The 26,995-nt window shown below is 39.8% G+C and overlaps 1 protein-coding gene across 1 annotated transcript in view; it reads right to left on the reverse strand.

The window, feature by feature from the left end:
* The window catches only part of LOC118368593 (MAM domain-containing glycosylphosphatidylinositol anchor protein 2-like), a 227,606-nt gene that overhangs the window by 199,473 nt on the left and 1,138 nt on the right, over nucleotides 1–26,995 (reverse strand). The gene's annotated exons all lie outside the window — the stretch shown is intronic.

A 26,995-nucleotide genomic window follows, 5' to 3' on the forward strand; every position in this document is an offset into this window, starting at 1 on the left:
CACAGATCTGGGTAAGGGTACCAAAACATTTCTGCAGCACTGAAGGTCCAAGAACACAGTGGCCTCCATCACTCTTAAATGGACTACGTTTGGAACTACCAAGACTCTTCGGAGAGCTGGCAGCCCGGCCAAACTGAAATAAATATGCCCCAATGAAATTCTAAAGTATAATACATCCAGTGTGATTCCAAATTGTCTTTTGTTGATTTTATATAAAACAACATTCCAACCTCATTGAGCATGATCTATTCAATTATGGCATAATTATACTATTTGTATTCATTTGCATCACTGTCAATGACATACTTTTATTTTGAAGGCTTACTGCAAAGTCCACTAATGTTGCTAATCCTTATTGTGACTAGCTTCACATAGATTGGTCCGACCACCATTTACCAAATAAGAACTGTCTTATAAATTAGGGTTATTTTAGATGACACCTAGCTATATAGTTTGCTAGCTATATAGTTTGCTAGCTAACTATAGCTATTGAAACAGATTATATCGTTTTGCTGTTTTTGGGGAAGAACCATTTTTGCTCTCGATTGTGCATCTGTAAAAGTTTGTGAGCATTTTTGGTGACAAGCCAAATTTCGTCAGCCTCCTGAGGTTGAAGAGGCGCTGTTGCGCCTTCACCACGCTGTCTGTGTGGGTGGACCATTTCAGTTTGCCCGTGATGTGTACGCCGAGGAACTTTAAAAACTTTCCACCTTCTCCACTACTGTCCCGTTGATGTGGATAGGGAGGTGCTCCCCCTGCTGTTTCCTGAAGTCCACCATCATCTCCTTTGTTGACGTTGAGTGTGAGGTTATTTTCCTGACACCACACTCCGAGGGCCCTCACCTCCTCCCTGTAGGTCGTCTCGTCGTTGTTGGTAATCAAGCCTGCCACTGTAGTGTAGTCTGCAAAGTTGATGATTGAGTTGGAAGTGTGCATGGCCACGCAGTCATGGGTGAACAGGGAGTACAGGAGAGGGCTGGGAACGCACCCTTGTGGGGCCCCAGTGTTGAGGATCAGAGGGGTGGAGATGTTGTTACCTACCCTCACCACCTGGGGGCGTCCCGTCAGAAAGTTCAGGACCCAGTTGCACAGGGCGGGGTCGAGACCCAGGGTCTCAATCTTAATGACGAGTTGAGGGTACTATGGTGTTAAAATGCTGAGCTATAGTCGATGAACAGCATTCTTACATAGGTATTCCTCTTGTCCAGATGGGTTAGGGCAGTGTGCGGTGTGATTGCGTCGTCTGTGGACCTATTGGGGCGGTAAGCAAATTGGAGTGCGTCAAGGGTGTCAAGGTAGGATTGAGGTGATATGATCCTTGACTAGTCTCTCAAAGCACTGATTGCCATGATTAGAAGCAGTGGTTCGCTCTTTCAGTTTTGCGTGAATGCTGCCATCAATCCACGGTTTCTGGTTGTGGAAAGTTTTAATAGTTGCCGTGGGTACAACATCACCAATGCACTTGCTAATAATAGCTCACTGAATCGGCATATACATCAATGTTGTTGTTTGACGCTATCCGGAACATATCCCAGTCCACGTGATCGAAGCAATCTTGAAGCGTGGAATCAGATTGGTTGGGCCAGTGTTGAACAGACCTGAGCACAAGCGTTTACTTTTTTAGTTTATGTCTATAGGCTGGGAGCAACAAAATGGAGCCGTGGTCAGATTTGCCGAAAGGAGGGGGAGGGAGGGCTTTGTATGCGCTGCGGAAGTTAGAGTAACAATGATCCAGGAGTTTGCCAGCCTGGGTCGCGTATTCGATATGCGGATAAAATTTAGGGAGCCTTGTTTTCAGATTAGCCTTGTTAAAAACCTTGTTAAAATCCCCAGCTACAATAAATGCAGCCTCGGGATATGTGGTTTCCAGTGTACATAGAGTCCAATGTCGAGGCTGTCGAGGTGTCTGCTGGGGGGGATATACACGACTGTGATTATAATCGAAGAGAATTCTCTTGGTAGATAATGCGGTTGGCATTTGATTGTAAGGAATTCTAGGTCAGGGGAACAAAAGGACTTGAGTTCCTGTATGTTGTTATGACCACAGCACGACTCGTTAATCATAAGGCATACATACACCCCCGCCCTTCTTATCTGAGAGATGTTTGTTTCTGTCGGTGCGATGCATGAAGAAACCAAGTGGCTGCACCGACTCTGATAACGTATCCCGAGTGAGCCATGTTTCCGTGAAGCAGAGAATGTTGCAATCTCTGATGTCTCTCTGGAAGGTAAAACATGATTTAGGGTGGACAAACACTACTTTCAGATATGAATGAAATGATTATTTTTATCCTATTCCATAGAAATCCGATTAAGACTACATCCTGAGGTTGTCCATATCATATTCTGACAAATCCTCACATTCCTAGTCCAGTATCCAGATTGGACATAACAAATCAGATGTAATTTTCAATTTTATGACCAATGAAAACTGGGCCTATGAGCATCCAACCTCAGCTACAAGTGCATATACCCTCACAAGTCTTCAAGACATTTTCCCTAGTTTCTAGCATGTGTATGCCTCACTAAAGACATTCACTTCCAACTATGATGGACCTTGGGAAGGATTGTGAATGTATTCCTTGCTGTACATTATGTCTGATCAAATTAAGGCTGCCTGGAAAAGATGCTGATACATTCTAAATGGCATGCACTAAATGCAATTAAGGCCCATCAAGATGAAGGTCAAGGGACTGTTTGAATGGACCAAAACAATTAGAGCCTCAACATGGTGGTGTACTTACAGAAGTAAAGTTGATGCTCTGCCAAGGGCACTGTACTACTCTCCCTCTATTAACTCCATTCCTTCCTAATTGTACTCCTTCCTTTTAGTTCCTCCAACACAACAAACAGTTTGAGGGAAACTCAAGAAAGTTTAGGTCAGAAATTAGAATCTCATCGCCCTGTTGTCTACTTACAAGCATTCTGTCCACTTTAGTAAGCACGTTCACTAAAGTAGTCTATGTGGAATGGACCGTGGAGGGCCACACGACTTCAAGTTCGACGTATCGAAGTCTGATATTTTTTTCCAGTAATTGGTCTTTTGAACCAATCACATCAGATATTTTTCAGAGCTTATCACCAATTAGTGAAAGAAATAATCAGAATTTGAGTGCCTGTTTAAAACGCAGCCTTAGAGACTTACTAAGAGTAGTTCTAATATGAACAAATGGCCATAAAGTGACGGATGTGGATTTCTTTGCATGGCTAAATGGAGACAAAACACTGACATAATCAGTCACGTGTGCTATGATTTGTAGTTACACAAGGTAGCAAAGCATACTGTTTTTGGCAATGTTTGTGTATCTTTATTATTCCCTGATGACTTAATTATCTGAATTATGTCCCCAAGAGAATCCTATCATGACACTTATCAAGACATTTGTCCAACACATATGTAATCACATGAATTCTTGTCAACATTTCAATTGCATGTGGCGAGATTAGCAGAGGTTCTATGTGCCTTTTGGATGCATATGCAGCCTGACGTCAAAAAACAAGACCATGTTTCTAATTATAACTTGGATAGTTCTTTGCAGAGATCGATGTTTGCTCAATTAATGTTTGCACAAAACTAAAATCACCCACTGAGCTTCAACCCCCCACCCACCAGTTCCTCCAAAACATGGAGTCCTAAAGTATCTGCCCGATTTCGTTTCTGCTGCGTTTCTGCTTCCTCACATCTGAATTTAAGAGAATATGAATGTTGTATATGAACAGTGAGAATATGAACAGTGTAACACCAGTACTATTCTATAAACATAAACGTAATCCTAATATTGTGATCTTTGACCAGATGTAGTTTTCCCCATCTTTAAGATATATTTTCTGATGTGGAATATTAATTCTGCCTAATATTATAATATCTTACTTGATCCTGTGGTCTTTAAGTGTGGGGTACATATTTGGAATGTAAACAAAGATTTCTCTTACTCAAGTTTTGTGTCTAATGAACTACAGAATTGACACGAGTGGCTGTCTGGTTAAAACACTTGAGAATTAATCCTGTAATAACGATGCATCATTTTTGTTTGTTTCAATCTCTGGGTGAACACCTCCATTCACAAGTGATGTGCATTTTCTGTTGCATTTGTCTCTGTACTTTGAACACAGAAACCTACCGATTCATAACTGTTTTAGATTTTCAGAATCCATTTCCAGGATGTACTTAGAGTAAATGCCACATACTGTACTGTCCCTTGAAAGGATGTGGGCCAATCTGTGAAGGACTGCTTTTTCTTATTATTCAACAGTTAACTTAGCATATCCTCTTCTAAAGATGCAGGCAGCAGATAGCCTCAAGGTAATATAAAGGAATAGTTATTTTCCTTTAACGACACAAAGTGCTTCTAAAAATAGACATGGAAGCTATTTGTATGTATTTGTCCATATCAGCACTATACTGTATATAGAAATATGCATATGTGTTTCATCAGACATACGTCTTCTAGAAGGCGCATAAAAGCCTTGTTCAAAATATTTTTTTTTAAAGAGTGTTGAAACTCGGATCTCATCCATCTCTCTATATTTAATTTAAGTAGTTCCCCGCTAGGCACAGACATATATTCAACATTATTTCATTGAAATTATGTGGAAACAATGTTGATTCAACCAGTGTGTGTCCAGTGGGTACTTGCCCTGAACGTTTGATGTATTCTCATTCAGTGAATACCTGAAGTTGAACAGGTAGGCAGAAAACAGGCAAAATGGCAAAGGAGGTGGAGCATCTTGCTGTCCTCTTTTCATGATAATGTCTTGCAAAGGGTGGATATGACGAGGGGAATGTTTAAGAATAATAAATGGTAGGCTCTGCCTCATCGCACCACAACCAATTTTTCCGTTTGTCTTGTGTGTCGAACTGAACCATGCGCTAGGGCTAGGCGGTATACCGTATTTTACTATATACACTGGTATCGATGCACAGACCAGTTTGCGTTTTTAATTTACCTTCTATAACGGTATCTGAATGTTTGGTTTGTTAAATATGATCGTCCATTTTTTTAAAGTTTACTCCGCTATTTGAGTCATCTCAAAGGAGCGCATTTGTTGTTGCTCGACAACGAGATACTTGCGTTCAGTCTGCCTGGTCAATGTAGCACATGCAACAATGTTGATGACTACGATGCTGTTTCCACTTTGTTTCTTAATATAAATCCACAAGCGTTCTATAATTACACTATTTGTTTGTGTTTCTTACATCTACAAACAACTAGTTGGTATTTTCTTAGCAAGTTGTGGCTAAGTAAACCGCTAATGTTAATCACTAGTTATATAAATGAGTCAGAGCAAAAGTAGCTAGCTATACAGCCTGATACCAGCATGTTTGTGTAACAGTGTCTTCTAAATCAAAGAGGAATGGACTAAGCATGAATGTTAGCTGCATGAAGTAGCCAAGAGAAAAAATGTAATGTAGCCAAAGATTATAGGGTCCCTTAGAAAACACTGACCAACACTTTGGTTCCTACCCTGTCACAACTCCTCCTCCCTGGCATTTATATTCATTTTCATGTCAAACACGGTATTCAAAAACACCCACTATTATTTTTTAACTATAGAATTAGAATAATCATTATTTTTCCATGATTACAACAGTTCACCCAAGTGTTTTGATATAAATTGCCATTAAAATCGCAAATTGCAACATTTGGTTAAAAATAAAGCCTAGATTTTTTGCCCATATGTGGAAGTGTGGAAATTCTCAAATGAGTGCAGGAAATGCAGAAATGTATGAAAATACAGAATTTTTGTGGGGGTTGAAGTTTAATTGAACAGTATAAAACAAATCAGATTGGAAAGAGAACCATTGGAATCACTTAGAATGTATGTGTTGTCACCTTAGGGTCATGCACTACACATAAAGTGTATGTGTAGAACCTTTTATGTAGAACTTTTATTATTCAAATTTGTATTTTTTTCATACCATATCATATGATATTTTGCCCATAGTGCCCTACCCTGAGCCATGTGTTGGCCTAAGTCATGCTCATGCTAGTTAACTGACACCAGACTCTCGTCTTCTGGGATAATTACACTAAACATAGATTGTTGTGTGATAACAGATTTACTCCCAAGCCAACTTTGCCCCTAAACCTTGAGCCCCGATGGACCATTCCTCCGCCTCTGATGAGACTAGCTAGCTAAGGTGAAATCCCATGTTCCAGGGAGGTGGCAGTGGGGCAACCAAACCTGGATAGACAATTATTCAGTGTGCAGCCAAGCACAAAATGAAGCGCACCCATATTGCTCCCAGTAATCTGAAGTGCTATATCGTCATTACCACTCATTCCCTCTAAGATTTACAGCTAATGGCTTGATAAACGCAGAAACAGAGAGCGCTAACGGAAACCTCTGACGTGCCTTTTAGGCTCCTCCATACTTTATAAGTCCCTCCTCTTTATTAAATTGGCATACATTCAAAAGGTACATTTAAAAAAAGAAAAACACTACGTTTCATCCTTTGTCAGAGTGAGGCAATGTAGAATGCAACGGTGTTGTACTCTAGTACTGTACATCACATTGATAAAGCACTTAAAGTGCTACAGCTATTTGTATTATCATGTTCATGTAAAACATGTTTGGGATGTAGTTCTGATTCCTGTGCCTAATAAAGTAATTTCTTCCTCAGGAATCAGTCTAGTCAATAATTCCATTCCCTTCTGAGAAACAGTATGTTACATATCCAAGTTCATTGCTGCCGTGGCTATTTCGGGGTTTTAAATGTAAACTTTGATATCATTCTAATCCCAAAGTTTGGGATTATCCTGATCCTATTGAGAGGTTAAGTGATGCTCCAACGTCACGTATCCTAATGCAATATTTTTTCAATGTACAGCCACCACCTGTGTTGTTTACTCAACCTTCCCATTTTCCAACTGGTCTAGTAAAATGGATTAGAATTGCAACAAAATATTGACCAAACACAGCTTTGAAAACCCATAATGAACATGTGTATAATTGAACATTCATTTTTTGTAGCAGCTTTCCATCATATTAGTGGCATTACGAACGTTTTCCGTATTGGCTGGTTGATGGGAAGCTTTACACAACACCTTTAAGTGATATTGATTGGATTGAGATGATGGTATATGCTCTGAAAATATTGTTTCTCTGGTCCAATCTGCCTTTGGAAATGAACCGCGCCCTCATGGGTGGATGCCTCCGAAAGACTTCTAACAGAATAATGGGTGACGAAGAAGCTGCTGGAGGACTACAACAACGTTATTTCGTTATCCCAACTCTTCCTCATAAGCTCATGGAAACCACTACACACAAGGGCAATTTCTAGACGAGCATCAAATGTTATTATGTGGTGGGAAATCTGCAACGCCATGTTTAGAGGCTCTGCAGTTAAAAATAGCAGCAGGATTACAAATATCACAGGGATTACATTTTGATATGGGAGGTACAAGTAACACAGTAAAGATGTGAAAGCTAGATCAAACACAATCAAAGAGAAAGCTATTATAGCTAAATATGTTTTATCATGTATCCGTACCCACATCCATACCCACATGCAGTCGGAGCCAGCCCTAGCCTTTTGGGGAACCTAAGTGAAAGTTAATTTCCTGCAATTCTACAAATGTTTTATATATCTGACAGAGTAAGTAACAAAATCAATGGCGGCCCCCAGTTGGTAATTAGACTATAATAACTACAAGTTAGAAAGTTGGCCACATGACCAAATTACAATAAAAAAAATGTTAGCTGACATGGGCTATTTGAGTGACTGTCAGGGACTGGCATAAGAGAAAAACCACTGATACAAATTTCTACATTGCACCTTATCTATTCTAACTCTCAACAGTACGTTGAGACCCCGACAGAGCCCTTTTTTGTCAGGCCTACAAAAGAGGGGCTGTGGGCCACCGCCAGTTGCCCATCCCTCCCTTGTGCTTAAGCAATCCAGAAGCATCAGTTAAGTGTGTTCATTAGTAAATGTTATGCCTATTTATCTTAACCAATGATGGCCAGTTTATTAGGTACACCCATCTAAGGCTGTGGCGGTCATGCAACTTTATCAGCTGGTTATTGTCATGCTGGTCTGGTGGTCTCACGGTTATTGGCTGTTAATTAACAAACACATTTAGCATCTACAGGCCTCCACGTATAAGAGCTGCATACAAGCCGCTGATGCGTGCCTTTGGAACATCACTTTTTTTAAGTCTAATTAATTAATTTTATATACCTCACATTGAATCCGTTATTTATTTTAGTCAGGTCTAAAGAAACATTATGAATTTATTTTATTTCAGAGAACAGAATATGAGTTGGCCTACTGTATCTGGCTAATCTCCATTCCATAAACTATATAAAATATATACTTAAGTCACATGCCATTATTTTATATTATATGATTTTATAGTAAGAAGAATATAATAAAAATTGTATTTTCCCAATCCAGAGCGAGTGTGCATAGGAAGGGTCTATGTTGAGCGTAAAAGTGATAATTTGTCTGTCCTATACACTAGATTTAGAGTGTTTTTGGCAACTTTGTGAATGTTACAAACCTTAAAATGTCTTGGAAATCAAAATATATATAGGCTGCATGATGCGACTATAGGCTATTGATGCATTGAGAAAATCACAAAAAAAGCTAGCGTTCTCTTCCTTGCCTGAGGCTGCTGAACTGTTCTCTCATGAAGTGGTCATATTTTCACCCATCAGACTATTCTCAATGTAATCATTCCTTTACTAATTATGTCAAATTTGTTTTGATTTAGAATGGCCCATTATTAAAGTGGCAGGAAAAAGGGCAGGGGAAAAAAAGACATGTCATCTGTATGCACTCAAATAGCACATGGAGGGTGGTGGTATTCTGCCCAAACTCTGCATACCATGGGAAACTAAGTTAAATCTGTTCGGGAACATCAATAGTTCCCGAACATCAATGTTTTTGCAACGAAACCTATTTCACTAAAACAGCCTTTCTCTGCATACTCGAGAAAGGAATAATGGAGAGAGAGGAAATGGAAACGCATGGTGGTGAGATATTCTGTATAGCTAGAGGTAGTGTTATGAAAATATAAAAAAATCCTATTAAAAATCAAATACAAATTCACTAGAATTGTAGGCTAACCGTAAACTGCCCTTCACAATCAATTAACCAAAAGTATCGCCTAGGGGTCTCTCACAGAATCATGGATATAAATTTGAGCATAGCATAAGGTAACAAGTCCATCCAGTACGCATAATAATACACAGTCCACACGAAGGCAATTACTCAAATGTGTTCAATTTTGGAGTATAGGCTAGACCAAAGACATCATAAATCAGTTTTGTTTCATGTTTTTCTGCCATGGGTAACATGCGATTGTGCCATAACACAGCCTATCATATTTTTATTCAGGTTTTTTTTTTGGACTTTGGCTCATAAGTTCTAATATGCATATGGGTGTTTTGAATTAATCATCACCTTAGAAAGCACTGTCCATTTTGTAGTGTTAAGCTTTGAAACAACATCCACAGCGACCATGTTTAACAGCGACCATGTTAACTTGATCAGAACAGTGATGAGTTTTGAAAACAGTATACTTTTTGATAAGTGTTTGTGATTTTTGATTGCATTGATGCGAGACTGGTTAAAGGGATCTTTTTTTATTTCTTTTTTACTTTATTATTGTTATTATTATTATTTACTTTACCTTTATTTAACTAGGCAAGTCAGTTAAATATAAATTCTTATTTCAATGACGGCCTAGGAACAGTGGATTAACTGCCTTGTTCAGAGGCAGATCGACAGATACCCCTTTCATAATTCTGATTTATCATGTTAAACTGGAGTTATAATATATTCACACTACTCAATTTGGACCACGTGTCAAATTCAAGTGTTTGGCATTGTGTGCAATGAATCAACAAAATATCCATTGCCATCAATAGAATCTGTGTCAGATTCTCTTAGTGCAAGTTACCAGTCTAACACTGAGCCCGAGGAAGGATAGTGGCTTTCCCGCTTAATTGAGAGTGCTCCAGTTTTTCTAATCTACAACTGGCCTCTTCAGTGGTCTGTGAACTGAGCATTTGCCTAATCTGTGTGTTGATAAAACATTCAGTCCTCTCTCTCTGGCAGATGGGTTCCTAAGGCGAAAGAATGCCATTATGTGCGCGATGCAGATTAACGAGGGGCAAATGAGCAGATACATTCAGTCACACAATATCATTGTCTGTCAACAAACTGACGTCTTTCCATGCAATAGGCTATATCCTTTCCTTACATACATTAGAGGGATGTGAATGCAATAATGTAATGCCAAAATGTGGTAGAAACAAGGTTGTGTAAGAGACCTATTTTCCATGTTCCAACCAGACATATAATAGAGTATTTCTTATGTAATGTGGTTATTTAGCCTAATTGTGTATCAAAACAATATTGACTCCTTAGCAGATGATAATTATCTGGGAAACAGAGGGGGAAAATAAACAAATACATTACAATGTTTTATTGAATTAGGGAGCCTTTTCATGGTGAGTCATTTATTCTCAAAATGTGCTTGTACTTTGCCCTTTTGCTCTCTCTGGATAACATTTTATTATTTCATGTCTTGGCCTCGCAGGTAACTTTATGTAGTTTTTTCTGCAGATAGTACCGTTTGACATTTGGCAAACAGAAAGAAATAAAAAAAAATATGTTTAAAAACATCCAAGGTAAGTGAATATTTATAATGCTATTTCTGTCATCTGTTGACTCCACAGCATGGCGGATATCTGTTTGGTTGGATTTAGTGTCTGAGCGCTGTACTCAGATTATTGCATGGTTTGCTTTTTCCTTAAAGTTTTTTTAAAATCTGACATAGCGGTTGCATTAAGGAGAAGTGGATCTAAAATTCCATGCATAACATTTGTATCTTTTAGCGATGTTTATTATGACTATTTCTGTAAATATGTGTCTCTCTGCAAAATCACCAGATGTTTTGGAACTACTGAACATAACGTGCCAAAGTAAACTGAGATTTTTGGATATAAATATGAACTTTATCGAATAAAACATACATGTATTGTGTAACATGAAGTCCTATTAGTGTCATCTGATGAAGATCAAAGGTTAGTAATTAATTTCCTCTTTTTCTGCTTTTTGTGACTCCTCTCTTTGGCTGGAAAAATGGCTGTGTTTTTCTGTGACTAGGTGCTGACCTAACATAATTGTTTGGCGTGCTTTTGTCGTAAAGCCTTTATGAAATCGTGTGGCTGGATTTATTTAACAAGTTTATCTTTAAAATGGTGTAAACAACCTTCCGGTTACTAGTCCAATGCTCTAACCACTAGGCTACCCTGCCGCCCCAGGGTAGCCTAGTGAGGTTAAGAAGTTTTAAGGGGGTGATAAGTTTCTGAATTCTTTCCACAATTTTCAAAATCTGACCCTTGGGTCTTGACTTGATGTGCATTTGCAATATGAACATTTACGGTGGCGCGTGCTCGCCATCTATTGGGATTTTTGCTGTGTGACACTTGGCATTTGCCATATGGCATTTGCAATCAGTTTTGAATGAAACAACGTCCATTTGAGTGGTATTGTACATTGTGTATATGTTTCGTACCGTGCCAATAAGATCCCATTCATTTTTGTCCATTTCTGGGGGTATTCCCTTAAGTCAGTTAGGATCACCACGTTATTTAAAATAATGTGAAATGTCAGAATAATAGTAGAGAGAATGATTAATTTCAGCTTTTATTTCTTTCATCATTCTCACAGTGGGTCAGAATTTTACATAGACTCAATTAGTATTTGGTAGCATTGCCTTTAAAATTGTTTAGATGTCCTAACCGACTTTCCACAAATTTCTTGTTAACAAACTATAGTTTTGGCGTGGTTGAAAAACTTGTTTTAATGGCTCCAACCTAACTGTATGTAAACGTCCAACTTCAATTGTATATATACAGTATGTAATAATGACAATTACAACAATACTGAATGAACAATGAACACTTATTTTAACTTAATATAATACATCAAATCTATTTAGTCTCAAATAAATAATTAAACATGGCGTCGCTACACGAGCGTAACAGGTGGTCAGCCTGCCACGCAGTTTCCTCATGGAACACAATGTAATCGGCATCCAAAAATGCAGATTACCAATTGATATTAATTGGTAGTGCCGATTAATCGGTCGACTTCTACTTGGAGAGGCACATCCCACTATCTTACCTGTTGGTTTGAGGCCTCACTCCCGCTCTGCCCATCTGTTCATGGCTTTCACTCTCCTGCCATGATCATGATAGTGCCAAAACAAAGTCTTAGCACATGGAACACACCTTCGTGACCCATAATCACGATGATAAAGTTAAAGACATCTAGCCTGAGAGCACTCAAATTCAGCCAGCTAGTTTGCCAGGGGAGGTGTGCGGGCAGTTGCCAAGAACCTTACTACTTACAGTCCTTGGAAAAAATTACATTTAACTAGGCAAGTCAGTTAAGAACAAATTCTTTATACAATGAAGGCCTACCCTGGCCAAACCCGGACGACCCTTGGCCAATTGTGCGCCGCCCTATGGAACTCCCAATCACGGTCGAATGTGATTTATTTAACCTTTCTTTAACTAAGCAAGTCACTTAGTGTGGTCCTTCTGTAGCTCAGTTGGTAGAGCATGGCGCTTGTAACGCCAGGGTAGTGGGTTCGATCCCCGGGACCACCCATACGTAGAATGTATGCACACATGACTGTAAGTCGCTTAGGATAAAAGCGTCTGCTAAATGGCATATATTATTATATTATTATATTACTTAAATTAAGAACAAATTCTTATTTACAATGACGACCTACCAAAAGGCAAAAGGCCTGTGGGGACGGGGGCTGGGATTAAAAATACATTTAAATTAAAATATTAAAACACACCACGACATGAGAGATCTAAAACAACAACATAGCATGGCAGCAACACAGCATGGTAGCAAAACAACATGAAACCAACATGGCAGCAGCAGAAAGCATGGTACAAACATTGGGCACAGACAACAGCACAAAGGGCAAGAAGGTAGAGACAACAATACATCACGCAAAGCAGCCACAACTGTCAGGAAGAGTGTCCATAATTGTGTCTTTGAATGAAGAGATTGAGATAAAACTGTCCAGTTTGAGTGTTTGTTGCAACTGTTTCCAGTCACTAGCTGCAGCAAACTGAAAAGACGAGCAACCCAGGGATGTGTGGGATTTGGGGACATTTAACAGAATGTGACTGGCAGAACGAGTGTTGTAATGTGGAGGATGAGGGCTGCAGTAGTTATTCCAGATAGGGGGAGTGAGGCCTAAGAGGGTTTTATAAATAAGCGTCAACCAGTGGGTCTTGCGACAGGTATACAGAGATGACCAGTTTACAGAATAGTATAGAGTGCAGTAATGTGTCCTATAAGGAGCATTGGTGGCAAATCTGATGGCCGAATGATAAATAACATCTTGCCGCTCGAGAGCATCCTTAACTGCTGACCTATAAAGTATGTATCCGTAATCTAGCATGGGTAGGATGGCCACCTGAATCAGGGTTAGTTTGGCAGCTGGGGTGAAAGAGGAGCGATTACGATAGAGGGGAAAAAATTATCTTCTTGACTGGCGGCACATCCATTGCTAACTTGTTGACCCTATGAAGACTAAGTAATTCTGTACTAGCCAGCAAATATTATTGACTTCATAATATTAGCTATCAGTTTTTCACACAGCCAGAACTACCCAGCGTTAGCTAGTTAGTTATAACATTACAGCTAAAAATGACTACACTCTAAATTAAGTGTTTGATTGCAAAACACGATAAAGACAATTTTTTTATCTAAAACAAATACTCATGGGTCCCTGCGTATGAATTATGGCTGTTCTCCTACTTTTAAAACATTAACTTTAGATGTGCTTTCGAATGTGTTTGAGTTTTTTTGCCATTCGAGATATCCGACAAACTTGTTTCATACCAAAACGCGCTATATCCAAAGCTAGGTGTTTAGAACAGGGGTATAAAACTCATTCCACGGAGGGTCGAGTGTCTGTGGATTTTTGGCTTTTCCTTACAATTAAGACCTAGACAACCAGGTGAGGGGAGTTCCTTACTAAATAGTGACCTTAATTCATCAATCAAGTAGGGTGGAGTGAAAACCCGCTCGCCCCTCCGTGGAATGAGTTCGACACGTGGTTTAGAGAGTTGGGACATTGAGCTATCTCCATTACATATGATGCATGTACATGACGCTACAACATTCTATGGCAGCAATATTAGCACCCATTAACATTTACATGGGAAACATTTTTTTAAAGCCATGTAACTGAATATCTAGAATTAGAACATTATTAGAAATTCTTAAAGTTGCCCCAACTCTAAATATACAGTGGGGTGAACAATTATGATACACTGCTGATTTTCCTACTTACAAAGCATGTAGAGGTGTGTATCATAGGTACACTTCAACTGTGAGAGACGGAATCTAAAACAAAAATCCAGAAAATCAGATTGTATGATTTTTAAGAAATTTGTTTGCATTTTATTGCATGACATAAGTATTTGATACATCAGAAAAGCATAACTTAATATTTGGTACAGAAACCTGTGTTTGCAATTACAGAGATCTTACATTTAACTAGGCAAGTCAGAACCTGTAGTTCTTGACCAGGTTTGCACATACTGCAGCAGGGATATTGGCCCACTCCTCCATACAGACTTTCTCCAGATCCTTCAGGTTTCGGGGCTGTCGCTGGGCAATACGGACTTTCAGCTCCCTCCAAAGATGTTCTATTGGGTTCAGGTCTGGAGACTGGCTAGGCCACTCCAGGACCTTGAGATGCTTCTTACGGAGCCACTCCTTAGTTGCCCTGGCTGTGTGTTTCGGGTTGTTGTCATGCTGAAAGACCCAGCCATGACCCATCTTCAATGCTCTTACTGAGGGAAGGAGGTTGTTGGCTAAGATCTCGCAATACATGGCCCCATCCATCCTCCCCTCAATACGGTGCAGTCGGCCTGTCCCCTTGGCAGAAAAGCATCCCCAAAGAATGATGTTTCCACCATGCTTCACAGTTGGGATGGTGTTATTGGGGTTGTACTCATTCTCCTTCTTCCTCCAAACACGGCGAGTGGGGTTTAGACCAAAAAGCTCGATTTTTGTCTCATCAGACCACACGACCTTCTCCCATTCCTCCTCTGGATCATCTAGCTGGTCATTGGTAAAACTTCAGACGGGCCTGGACATGCGCTGGCTTGAGCAGGGGGATCTTGCGTGCACTGCAGGATTTTAATCCATGACGGCGTAGTGTGTTGCTAATGGTTTTCTTTGAGACTGTGGACCCAGCTCTCTTCAGGTCATTGACCAGGTCCTGCCGTGTAGGTATGGGCTGATCCCTCACTTTCCTCATGATCATTGATGCCCCACGAGGTGAGATCTTGCATGGAGCCCCAGACCGAGGGTGATTGACCGTAATCTTGAAGATCTTCCATTTTCTAATAATTGTGCCAACAGTTGTTGCCTTCTCACCAGGCTGCTTGCCTATTGTCCTGTAGCCCATCCCTGCCTTGTGCAGGTCTACAATTCTATCCCTGATGTCCTTACACAGCTCTCTGGTCTTGGCCAATGTGGAGAGGTTGGAGTTAAGTTTGATTGAGTGTGTGGACAGGTGTCTTTTATACAGGTAAAGAGTTCAAACAGGTGTCTTTTATACAGGTAAAGAGTTCAAACAGGTGCAGTTAATACAGGTAATTTGTGGAGAACAGGAGGGCTTCTTAAAGAAAAACAAACAGGTCTGTGAGAGCCGGAATTCTTACTGGTTGGTAGGTGATCAAATACTTATGTCATGCAATATAATGCAAATGAATAACTTAAAAATCATACAATATGATTTTCTGGATTTTTGTTTTAGATTCCGTCTCTCACAGTTGAAGTGTACCTATGATAAAAATTACAGACCTCTACATGCTTTGTAAGTAGGAAAACCAGCAAAATCGGCAGTGTATCAAATACTTGTTCTCCCACTGTATGGCTCTGGCTACATCCATTGTCCAGATAGATTACATACTGTTCACCCTCTGGATACAATAATTCAGCTATTTATGACATGCAATTGTTTAAATCCCAATTGTGATATGGAGGGGTACCATATTATATCGCTACATTGCCCCACAACCCTACTATGGATCTTTCTCCGGCTGTACATTAGTACATATAGTTGAAGTCGGAAGTTTACATACACTTAGGTTGGAGTCAGTCAAACTCGTTTTTCAACCACGCCACAAATGTATTGTTAACAAACTATCGTTTTGGTAAGTTGGTTAGGATAACCACTTTGTGCATGACACAAGTAATTTTGTGTACCTGTGGAAGTATTTCAAGGCCTACCTTCAAACTCAGTGCCTCTTTTCTTGATATCATGGGAAAAGCAAAATAAATCAGCCAATTTCCAAACACCTGAAGGTACCACGTTCATCTATACAAACAATAGTACGCAAGTATAAACACCATGGGACCACGCAGCCGTCAATCCACTCAGGAAGGAGACACGTTCGGTCTCCTAGAGATGAACGTACTTTGGTGCGAAAAGTGCAAATCAATCCCAGAACAACAGCAAAGGACATTGTGAAGATGCTGGAGGAAACAGGTACAAAAGTATCTATTTCCACAGTAAAACGAGTTATGTATCGACATAACCTGAAAGTTGCCTCAGCAAAGAAGAAGCCACTGCTCCAAAAAAAAACATAAAAAAGCCAGACTACAGTTTGAACTGCACATTAGGACAAAGATCATACTTTTTGTAGAAAGGTCTGATGAAACAAAAATAGAACTGTTTGGCTAAAATGATCATTGTTATGTTAGGAGGAAAAAGGAGGAGGCTTGCAAGCCGAAGAACACCATCCCAACCGTGAAGCACGGGGGTGGCAGCATCATGTTGTGGGTGTGCTTTGCTGCAGGAGGGACTGGTGCACTTCACAAAATAGATGGCTTCATGAGGGATGAAATTTCTATGAATATATTGAAGCAACATCTCAAGACATCAGTCAGGAAGTTAAAGCTTGGTAGCAAATGGGTCTTCCAAATGGACAATGATCCAAAGCATACTTACTTCCAAAGTTGTGGCAAAATGGCTTAAGGACAACAAAGTCAAGGTATTGGAGTGGCCATCAAAACGCACTGACCTCAATCCTATAGAAAATTTGTGGGCAGAACTGAAAAAGCTTGATACTCAGGTATCTTGGCCAGGTTGCAATTGTAAATGAGAACTTGTTCTCAACTTGCCTACCTGGTTGAATAAAGGTGAAATCTAAAATAAATAAATAAATAAAAGTTACACCAGCTCTGTCAGGAGGAATGGGCCAAAATTCACCCAATTTATTGTGAGAAGCTTGTGGAAGGCAACCTGAAACGTTTGACCCAAGTTAACAATTTTAAAAAGACAATGCTACCAAATGCTAATTGAGTGTATTGTAAACTTCTGACCCCCTGGGAATGTGATGAAAGAAATAAAAGCTGAAATAAATCACTCTACTATTATTCTTACATTTCACATTCTTAAAATAAAGTGGTGATCATAACTGACCTAAGACAGGGAATTTTTACAAGGATTTAATGTCAGCAATTGTGAAAAACTGAGTTTAAATGTATTTGGCTAAGGTGTATGTAAACTTCCGACTTCAACTGTATGTCACACACAATATCGCAGACACCACTGGCCAATTTTCACGAAACATGGGTGAATAATGTGTCTTACCCTAAAGATCCAGCATTTACAAAATAACACTGATTGGCCAAAGGGGTGTGCTGCATCATTCGTGGGGTCGACATGTTCACTGTTGCCTTGTTTTCTTTAGTAACTTTAATGAAAAACAAAAAAGAAACATAAAAAAACAGACGTTTTAGTTACAATGAAACTACAATTACCCACCCGCCAAATTAATATCCCCCCCACCCACAACTTCTCACCTGAATGAATTTTTCTTTTTTTACATTTTAAGGGGTTGGGCAAAGGCTGAAATTGGCCTTGAGAATTACTATTTTAAAAAAGGTGCAATATGAAGAAATCACACTGCCATTTCCTAGTTGCTAAAATTAGAATAGTTCGCCTAATTTCAGTTTGTGACAATACATGTGTAGAGAATCATTGTACAATATAAACCGCTGTGAAATTTCAATAACCAAAAATATTGTATGTACAAAATTGAAAGTAAAAGACGCAAAACGAAACTTAAGAATGGGAAGCACATAAATAGCACACATAGAAGCGATCTACTGTTTCTTAGACTTGCTTTCAACAAGAATGATATATACAGTGGGGCAAAAAAGTATTTAGTCAGCCACCAATTGTGCAAGTTCTCCCACTTAAAAATATGAGAGAGGCCTGTAATTTTCATCATAGGTACACTTCAACTATGACAGACAAAATGAGAAAGAAAATCCAGAAAATCACATTGTAGGATTTTTTTGAATTTATTTGCTAATTATGGTGAAAAATAAGTATTTGGTCAATAACAAAAGTTTCTCAATACTTTGTTATATACCCTTTGTTGGCAATGACAGAGGTCAAACATTTTCTGTAAATCTTTCCAAACACTGTTGCTGGTATTTTGGCCCATTCCTCCATGCAGATCTCCTCTAGAGCAGTGATGTTTTGGGGCTGTTACTGGGCAACATGGACTTTCAACTCCCTCCAAAGATTTTCTATGGGGTTGAGATCTGGAGAATGGCTAGGCCACTCCAGGACCTTGAAATGCTTCTTACGAAGCCAATCCTTCGTTGCCCGGGCGGTGTGTTTGGGATCATTGTCATGCTGAAAGACCCAGCCACGTTTCACCTTCAATGCCCTTGCTGATGGAAGGAGGTTCACTCAAAATCTCACGATACATGGCCCCATTCATTCTTTCCTTTACATGGATCAGTCGTCCTGGTCCCTTTGCAGAAAAACAGCCCCAGAGCATGATGTTTCCACCCCCATGCTTCACAGTAGGTGTGGTGTTCTTTGGATGCAAAGTTTTTACCAAAAAGTTCTATTTTGGTTTCATCTGACCATATGACATTCTCCCAATCTTATTCTGGATCATCCAAATGCTCTCTAGCATACTTCAGACGGGCCTGGACATCTACTGGCTTAAGCAGGGGGACACGTCTGGCACTGCAGGATTTGAGTCCCTGGCGGCGTAGTGTGTTACTGATGGTAGGCTTTGTTACTTTGGTCCCATCTCTCTGCAGGTCATTCACTAGGTCCCCCCGTGTGGTTCCGGGATTTTTGCTCACCGTTCTTGTGATCATTTTGACCCCACGGGGGAGATCTTGCGTGGAGCCCCAGATCGAGGGAGATTATCAGTGGTCTTGTATGTCTTCCATTTCCTAATAATTGCTCCCACAGTTGATTTCTTCAAACCAAGCTGCTTACCTATTGCAGATTCAGTCTTCCCAGCCTGGTGCAGGTCTACAATTTTGTTTCTGGTGTCCTTTGACAGCTCCTTGGTCTTGGCCATTGTAGAGTTTGGAGTGTGACTGTCTGAGGTTGTGGACAGGTGTCTTTCATACTGATAAGTTCAAACAGGTGCCATTAATACAGGTAACGAGTGGAGGACAGAGGAGCCTCTTAAAGAAGAAGTTACAGGTCTGTAAGAGCCAGAAATCTTGCTTGTTTGTAGGTGACCAAATACCTATTTTCCACCATAATTTTCAAATAAATTAATTAAAAATCCTACAATGTGATTTAAAAAAAAAAAAATCCCTCACTTTGTCTGTCATAGTTGAAGTGTACCTATGATGAAAATTACAGGCCTCTCATCTTTAAGTGGGAGAACTTGCACAATTGATGGCTGACTAAATACTTTTTTGCCCCACTGTAACTCACATTTCTATGTGAAATTGGTCAGGTCACCCAAAAATGTACGTAATGCAGCTGTGCTTGATTGAGCTTGGCAGGTTCAATGGAACCAATGGTCTCAGAAGTGCAGGGGCTTCAATTGGGCATTTGTTCCCTAGCTCAACACCAACAATTTAAAATAGGCTACTAAAATCATTATAATCCCTATTAAAAGGCAAATTCAGTTTAGCGGTATTAGAGGCCGACTTCAGAGCCATGCCGACAACTGAGAGCGGGAGGGAAGGCTGATTGTATGGCTAGCTGGCATTATGGAGAGCAGAGATCTATATGTAATGACGAGATGCTCATGTCTACACCCTAACAATGGGAGTCGTTGTCCCATACCCAATGGTCTTATTTTGGACAGATGTTGGTGTGATTTTGGAGTGTAACCTCTCGCGTCGCCTCTTTCTCTCTGTGGAGAGTGCATCGACGCAGTTTATAAATTGTGTAACAATCCAGTAAATGGATGCTATCAATGCTATCATTGATTTGAATGGGGACGTCATTCTATTCATTCTATTTCTAAGGCAGCACGTGCAGTCAAGGAGCATAGGAAAGGAGAAATGTGTGTAGAATAAAAATATATACATATATAAATATATATACACATTAACAGTCAAAAGTTGACACACCTACTCATTCCATAGTTTCTTTATTTTACATTGCAGAATAATAGTGAAGACATCAAAACTATGAAATAACACATATATGGAATCATGTAAACAAAAAAAAAATAAACGGAATCGCACTGTCAACTGCATTTATTTTCAGCAACCTTAACATGTGTAAATATTTGCATGAACATAAGATTCAACAACAGAGAAACTGAACAATTTCCACAAACGTGACAAACAGAAATTAAATAATGTGTCCCTGAACAAAGGGGGGGTCAAAATCAAAAGTAACAGTCAGTATCTGGTGTGGCCACCAGCTGCATTAAGTACTGCAGTGCATCTCCTCCTCATGGACGGCACCAGATTTGCCAGTTCTTGCTGTGAGATGTTAGCCCACTCTTCCATCAAGGCACCTGCAAGTTCCCGGACATTTCTGGGGGGAATGGCCATAGCCCTCACCCTTCCGATCCAACAGGTCCCAGACATGCTCAATGGAATTGAGATCCGGGCTCTTTGCTGGCCATTGCAGATCACAGACATTCCTGTCTTGCAGGAAATCACGCACAGAACAAGCAGTATGGCTGGTGGCATTGTCATGCTGGAGTGTCATGTCAGGATGAGCCTGCCGGAAGGGACCACATGAGGGAGGAGTATGTCTTCCCTGTAACGCACAGCGTTGAGATTGCCTGCAATGACAACAAGCTCAGTTCGATGATGCTGTGACACACCGACCCAGACCATGACGGACCCTCCACCTTCAATCCGTTCCCACTCCAGAGTACAGGCCTCGGTGTAACGCTCATTTCTTTGACGATAAACGCAAATCCGACCATCACCCCTGGTGAGACAAAACTGCGACTCGTCAGTGAAGAGAACGTTTTGCCAGTCCTGTCTGATCCAGCGACGGTGGGTTTGTGAAAGTTTCTTCAAGTGCAGTTGCAAAAACCAAGCACTATGATGAAACTGGCTCTCATAAGGACTGCCACAGGAAAGGAAGACCCAGTTACCTCTGCTGCAGAGGATAAGTTCATTAGAGTTACCAGAAATTGCAGCCCAAATAAATGCTTCAGAGTTCAAGTAACAGACACACCATCAACTGTTCAGAGGAGAATCAGGCCTTCATGGTCAAATTACTGCAAAGAAACCACTACTAAAGGACACCAATAATAAGAAGAGACTTGCTTGAGCCAAGAAACACATGCAATGGACCGGTGGATGATGTGGGGTGCTTTGCTGGTGACACTGTTGGAGATTTATTTAAAATTCAAGGCACATTTAACCAGCATGCCTACCACAGCATTCTGCAGCGATACGCCATCCCATCTGGTTTATGCTTAGCGGGACTCTCATTTGTTTTTCAACAGGACAATGACCCAAAACACACCTCCAGGCTATGTAAGAGCTATTTGAGCTCAGCATGTGGGAACTCCTTCAAGGCTGTTGGAAAAGCATTCCTCATTGAAGCTGGTTGAGAGAATGCCAAGAGTGTGCAAAGCTGTCAAGGCAATGGGTGGCTACTTTGTAGAATCTAAAATATATTTCAATCTGTTTTACACTTTTTGGTTAATATATGATTCCACATGTGTTATTTCATAGTTTGTCTTCACTATTATTCTACAATGTAGAAAATAGTAAAAATAAAGAAAAGCCCTTGAATGAGTAGGTGTCCATTTTTTTATTGGTACTGTAACACTGCACAAAACATTAGGAACACCTGCTCTTTCCATGACACAGACTGACTAGGTAAATGCAGGTGAAAGCAATGATCCCTTATTGATGTCACCTGTTAAATCCACTTCAAATCAGTGTAGATTAAGGGCAGGAGACAGGTTAAAGAAGGATTTTCAAACCTTGAGACATGGATTGTGTATGTGTGCCATTCAGAGGGTGAATATGCAAGACAAAATATTTAAAGTGCCTTTGAACAGGGTATGGTAGTAGGTGCCAGGCGCACCGATTTGAGTGTGTCAAGAACAGCAGCGCTGCTAGGTTTCACGCTCAACAGTTACCCGTGTGTATCAAGAATGGTCCACCACCCAAAGCGTTAGAGTCAACATGGGCTGCTGGCATCCCTGTGGAAGGCTTTTGACACCTTGTAGTCCATGCACTCAATAGTAGAAAGATGTTCATAATGTTTTGTACACTTAGCAACAAAAAAAACATACTATTTGAACAGTTATTTGGGGAACTGGAGTCATTTGGCTGGCTAATTACCATCATATAAAATTCCATGACCGTCACAGACCTACTTCTGACGTCAAATAGTAATCTCCTCTGAACTGATCCCAGAGCAATGGGATTTACCCTCTAGTACAGCATATGCATTGTTTTTTTTCCACTGACCCAGCATCACCAGCTATTTTAATCACGTCAGTCCCTGTAATGCTGAGCAATGCATGCTGGAGATGTGACAAGTGTCTTAATACGGCAGGGTAGCCTAGTGGTTAGAGCGGTGGACTAGTAACCGGAAGGTTGCAAGTTCAAACCGCTGAGCTGACAAGGTACAAATCTGTCGTTCTGCCCCTGAACAGAACCCACTGTTCCTAGGCCGTCATTGAAAATAAGATTTTTTCTTAACTGACTTGCCTGGTTAATTAAAAGGTCAAATAAAATTTAAAAAGAATAGATGCCTAATGGCTGGGGAGAACTTTAAAAAAACGCTTTTCACGTGAATGATGAATATTTTTGTTTGCAGAGGCTAGCGAATGGAATGTTTGTCCTGAGAGAACTATAGTTTATGCTGTACATACAGTAGCTAAAGTACATTACCGCCTCATCACAGCTAAAAGAATAATGGAAATTATCAACTGGCCATTTTGATTCCCCAGTTTGCAGATCATTTAACCTACAGTACCATACTACAGCACAAAGGAGGCATACGGTAGTGTATAAGCACGGGATAATTACTTGGAGCACTCAGTCTCAGGGGTCAATGTACACACCACCCACTGAAAGACTGCAGACTGATCGGATGCCTTCGAGAAATGCTTTATTTGTACTTGAACTGAGCCGAACGCTCCATATAGGGAGGAGCGTATACTTCTATTTGTTGCAGCATGTTCTCTGGGCAATTAACTATGTGAATGTGACTGGGGAAATCGGGTATCTCGGCAGCCCGTGGATACGAATTGCAAGTTGTGTCGATTCTATGAGGCAGAGGTGACGTCATCGTACCGTGAAAAGGATTCAAGATGTGTGTAGAGAAGTCAACTCGTTTTTCAATTAATTTTTACTCAGTCACATAGTGTCTATAGTCTCACGTAACCATACTCCCAAGTGAAGGGAGCCTGGACCTGAGGCTACACAGTATATGACCGATGGATCAAGTCTACCGCTCTGAGAATTTGTAGGATAGATAGAAGCAGGTGGGTGAGGGAGGACTCATTTGAATATGGTTCCCAGTCCCACTGATAGAGAATGAGGGGGCCTGGATGTAAGATAACTGGTGAAGGCGTCTGTGGGGGAAGAAATAAGAACTTAAATGCAAAAAAAGATCATCATCTTTTGCAATCAACGTTAATTTGAAGAGCTTAGAAGTCAAATTCGGGTCTAGGCCATGAAGAAGACTCACTGAGCAGGCATGTTCAAGGTTTTGTAGACTTCAAAAGCATTGAAAGAAAAGGAAAGCTATACAACTATATTTTAATGCTGCAGAGATTTGACATACAGCATTTAAAGTGAGGTGCAATTAAATCATTCTCAGGAACAAATGTAAATTATGTATGGCTACTGTGACGGCAGTAAATTACTGAACACTACAAGATACTGTAAAAATCACAATCTTAGTTTTCTACAAAAGTCTCAATGCTACACAGATTTAAAGAATGTATGATTTCCTAACAAGGTATGAACATATAACCTATGTAAATTTGGCACGTACAAATTCTGGTAAGATTTGACTCTACACTCGTGCCAGCACTCCAATGGTAACCATTAGCACTACTATATCCTTCCAGGTTGACAATTAATTCAAGTCTTTGTTCATTTAACTTTACATTTCTACTTGATCTTCAATAAAAACACAAAATGAGAACTTAAAAAATATAAAAAATGTACCTGCTTTCAGACCAACCAAATGAAAGTGCTAAGGTGTACCATTATCTGTCAAAGCCTCTGAATCCATTAGTCACTATGCATATCTAAAAGCAGTAATATTGCAATTTGGGGCCAAGGAGTGATTATTAATGATTTTAGCTGGTATCGATTTTTTGCCTACAGATAAAGATGTGCAGACAGTAACAATGTTGCAACCTACAGTGATTCCTTGTGTATTCACTGTATAACAAATTAAATCTTAATTTGAGCCAGTTTCACAAAGCAGGAAATGTGAATTGTTTTGTGGATTATAATTAATTAACCCTTTTTATAGGGGTTAATACATTTTTCATTATGGCAAATAAAGTCTGACATTTTTAAGAGGAACTTACACACTTTAGAAGCCTTTTTAAACCTAGAATACACTACAAGTTTGCATTCCTGCATCAACAGGATCATCAAATTGCTCATAGACCACCACGGAGGCTAGAGTTAGGCATCACTACCTCTCAATGGCCTAATTCTTTATTTTAGAATATTTGCAGTCAGATTTCTACATTTCCAACTGGCTCTATGACCTGTGTAGTTTTTAGGTGAGTTTTTTGGAATGTGCAAGCTGTTTGTTTAATGGATGCATATACGTTGGTATAACACCCTATTGTGGAGGAATGTAGAGTGACTTTAACCAGAAATCATCAAAACTTTCTCATTTTAATCACTTTTAAAATTAATGCCTTAGATTAGTATTTTGCGTTACATTGTATATTCACAAAATCTGTCGAAGGTAAATCATGGACCAATTTCCTGTTTTTTATTTTTTATTAATATCTTAGTATTTTTTTTATTGAATCCGTTTTGCATGTTTAGTATTTTCTCACTATATTTGTTCTACCCTGTCAGATAGTTTTGGTTGTTAATGTTTTTACATTTTTATATATACTCTAAATTTGGAAATTGTGCAAACTAAGTTCAATTAAATGTTTTTATTTTGTAGATAAACACAATGCATTACTGTGTACATTTAACAATTCAGTGCATTCAAATACTTGATTAATGGACTCCTACATTGTTAGAAACCATGTTTGTTGCCCATTTTTAGACCCTACCCTAGGCCTAGAAAGTCCCATTACAACAAGGGTAGGGACTGCTGAGAGGAGAGGAATAGGAAGACAGGAATAAATGCACATTTGGTTTTTGTACCCCAAAGTTATTTGTATCGGGGAAAAAAAATCAATAAAAATAATAAGTCAGCCACATTCCAATAGGAAACCACTGATAAAGGTTGGGTCATGTGTAACATATAGCAAAACAATACTGTGGCCTCCCTGTGAGAGAGCAATGTATACTACAGCCTCTGCCAAAAGTTTGTAACTTGTTGGTAGTGCCCACAGAATAGCTTATTCATAGCTTATTCAAGCCGTGGTTGAGCTGTTCTCCATCAATTGCTACATTGGCGGTAGCGGTTGGATTGTCCTAATGTATACTCTCTGTATGTGAGTGGACTACAGTCAATGACAAGAGGTCTGAACCTTTATGGCAAAGGTGATCATGCACTCGGCTCACCCCATAACCACAGGCAGTGCCACTGATTCATGCCCAACACCGGCAGCTGGCTATTGGCCACCATAGTATTTAAATTAAGTGGTACCGATGCACAAAGTCTGGAACCAACAGGACCCTGAACAGCTTCTACCCCCAAGCCATAGGACTGCTAAATAGTTAGTTAAATAACCAAATAGCTACCCAGTCTATTGCCCCTTTTTACCTGCTGTAACTGTTTATTATGTATCCTGTTGCCTAGTCACTTTATTCCAAATGACATGTACATCTACAAGAATTACCTCATACCCCTGCACATCCACTCGGTACCTATGTGTATAGCAAAGTTATTGTTACTCATTGTGTATGTATTATTACTTTTCTATTATTTCTGTATTTTGTTTCTCTCTGCATTGTTGGTGGGAAGGGCCTGTCAGTAAGCATTTCACTGTTAGTCTAAACCTGTTATTTACAAAGCATGTGACAAATACTTTGATTTGATCATGCATTAAGTTGAACAGTGGATCAAATATGACACCAAATGAGGAATAGCCCTCCCCCAGTTGCAGTCATGGCATGACGAGATTCTGTGTGCCAAATTCTCAATGCCAGTAATCTGATTTTGTAAAAGTATTAGTCTCTGGGAATGACATTGAGCTAATGATTATTAATCGATAAGGAAATGTGGCAATGAAACCCTATTTCAAGACCATTTCTAGGTGTTGGCTTTAAAAGGCCCACAATGACATTATTGGTCATATAACATTATTCTCATATTTCAACCTTCAACATACAATATAGGCTATCATTTTCTCTAACCGTTCAGATGTGATTGAATCCAACATTTAGATATATAGGTCTAAGGACAGGATTCCATCAAATTCCACCAGCTCTATACATCAGATTAGAGGTTGGTGCCTTTGCCAGGTTTGTGCTGCCGTGGGTTGAGACTCTACAATGGGTTGGTGCTAAACCAGTCGCTTTAACGCACGCACAAACGCGGTGGTGGAATAT

This window comes from Oncorhynchus keta, chromosome 35 (assembly GCF_023373465.1).
Source record: "Oncorhynchus keta strain PuntledgeMale-10-30-2019 chromosome 35, Oket_V2, whole genome shotgun sequence".
NCBI lineage: Eukaryota > Metazoa > Chordata > Actinopteri > Salmoniformes > Salmonidae > Oncorhynchus > Oncorhynchus keta.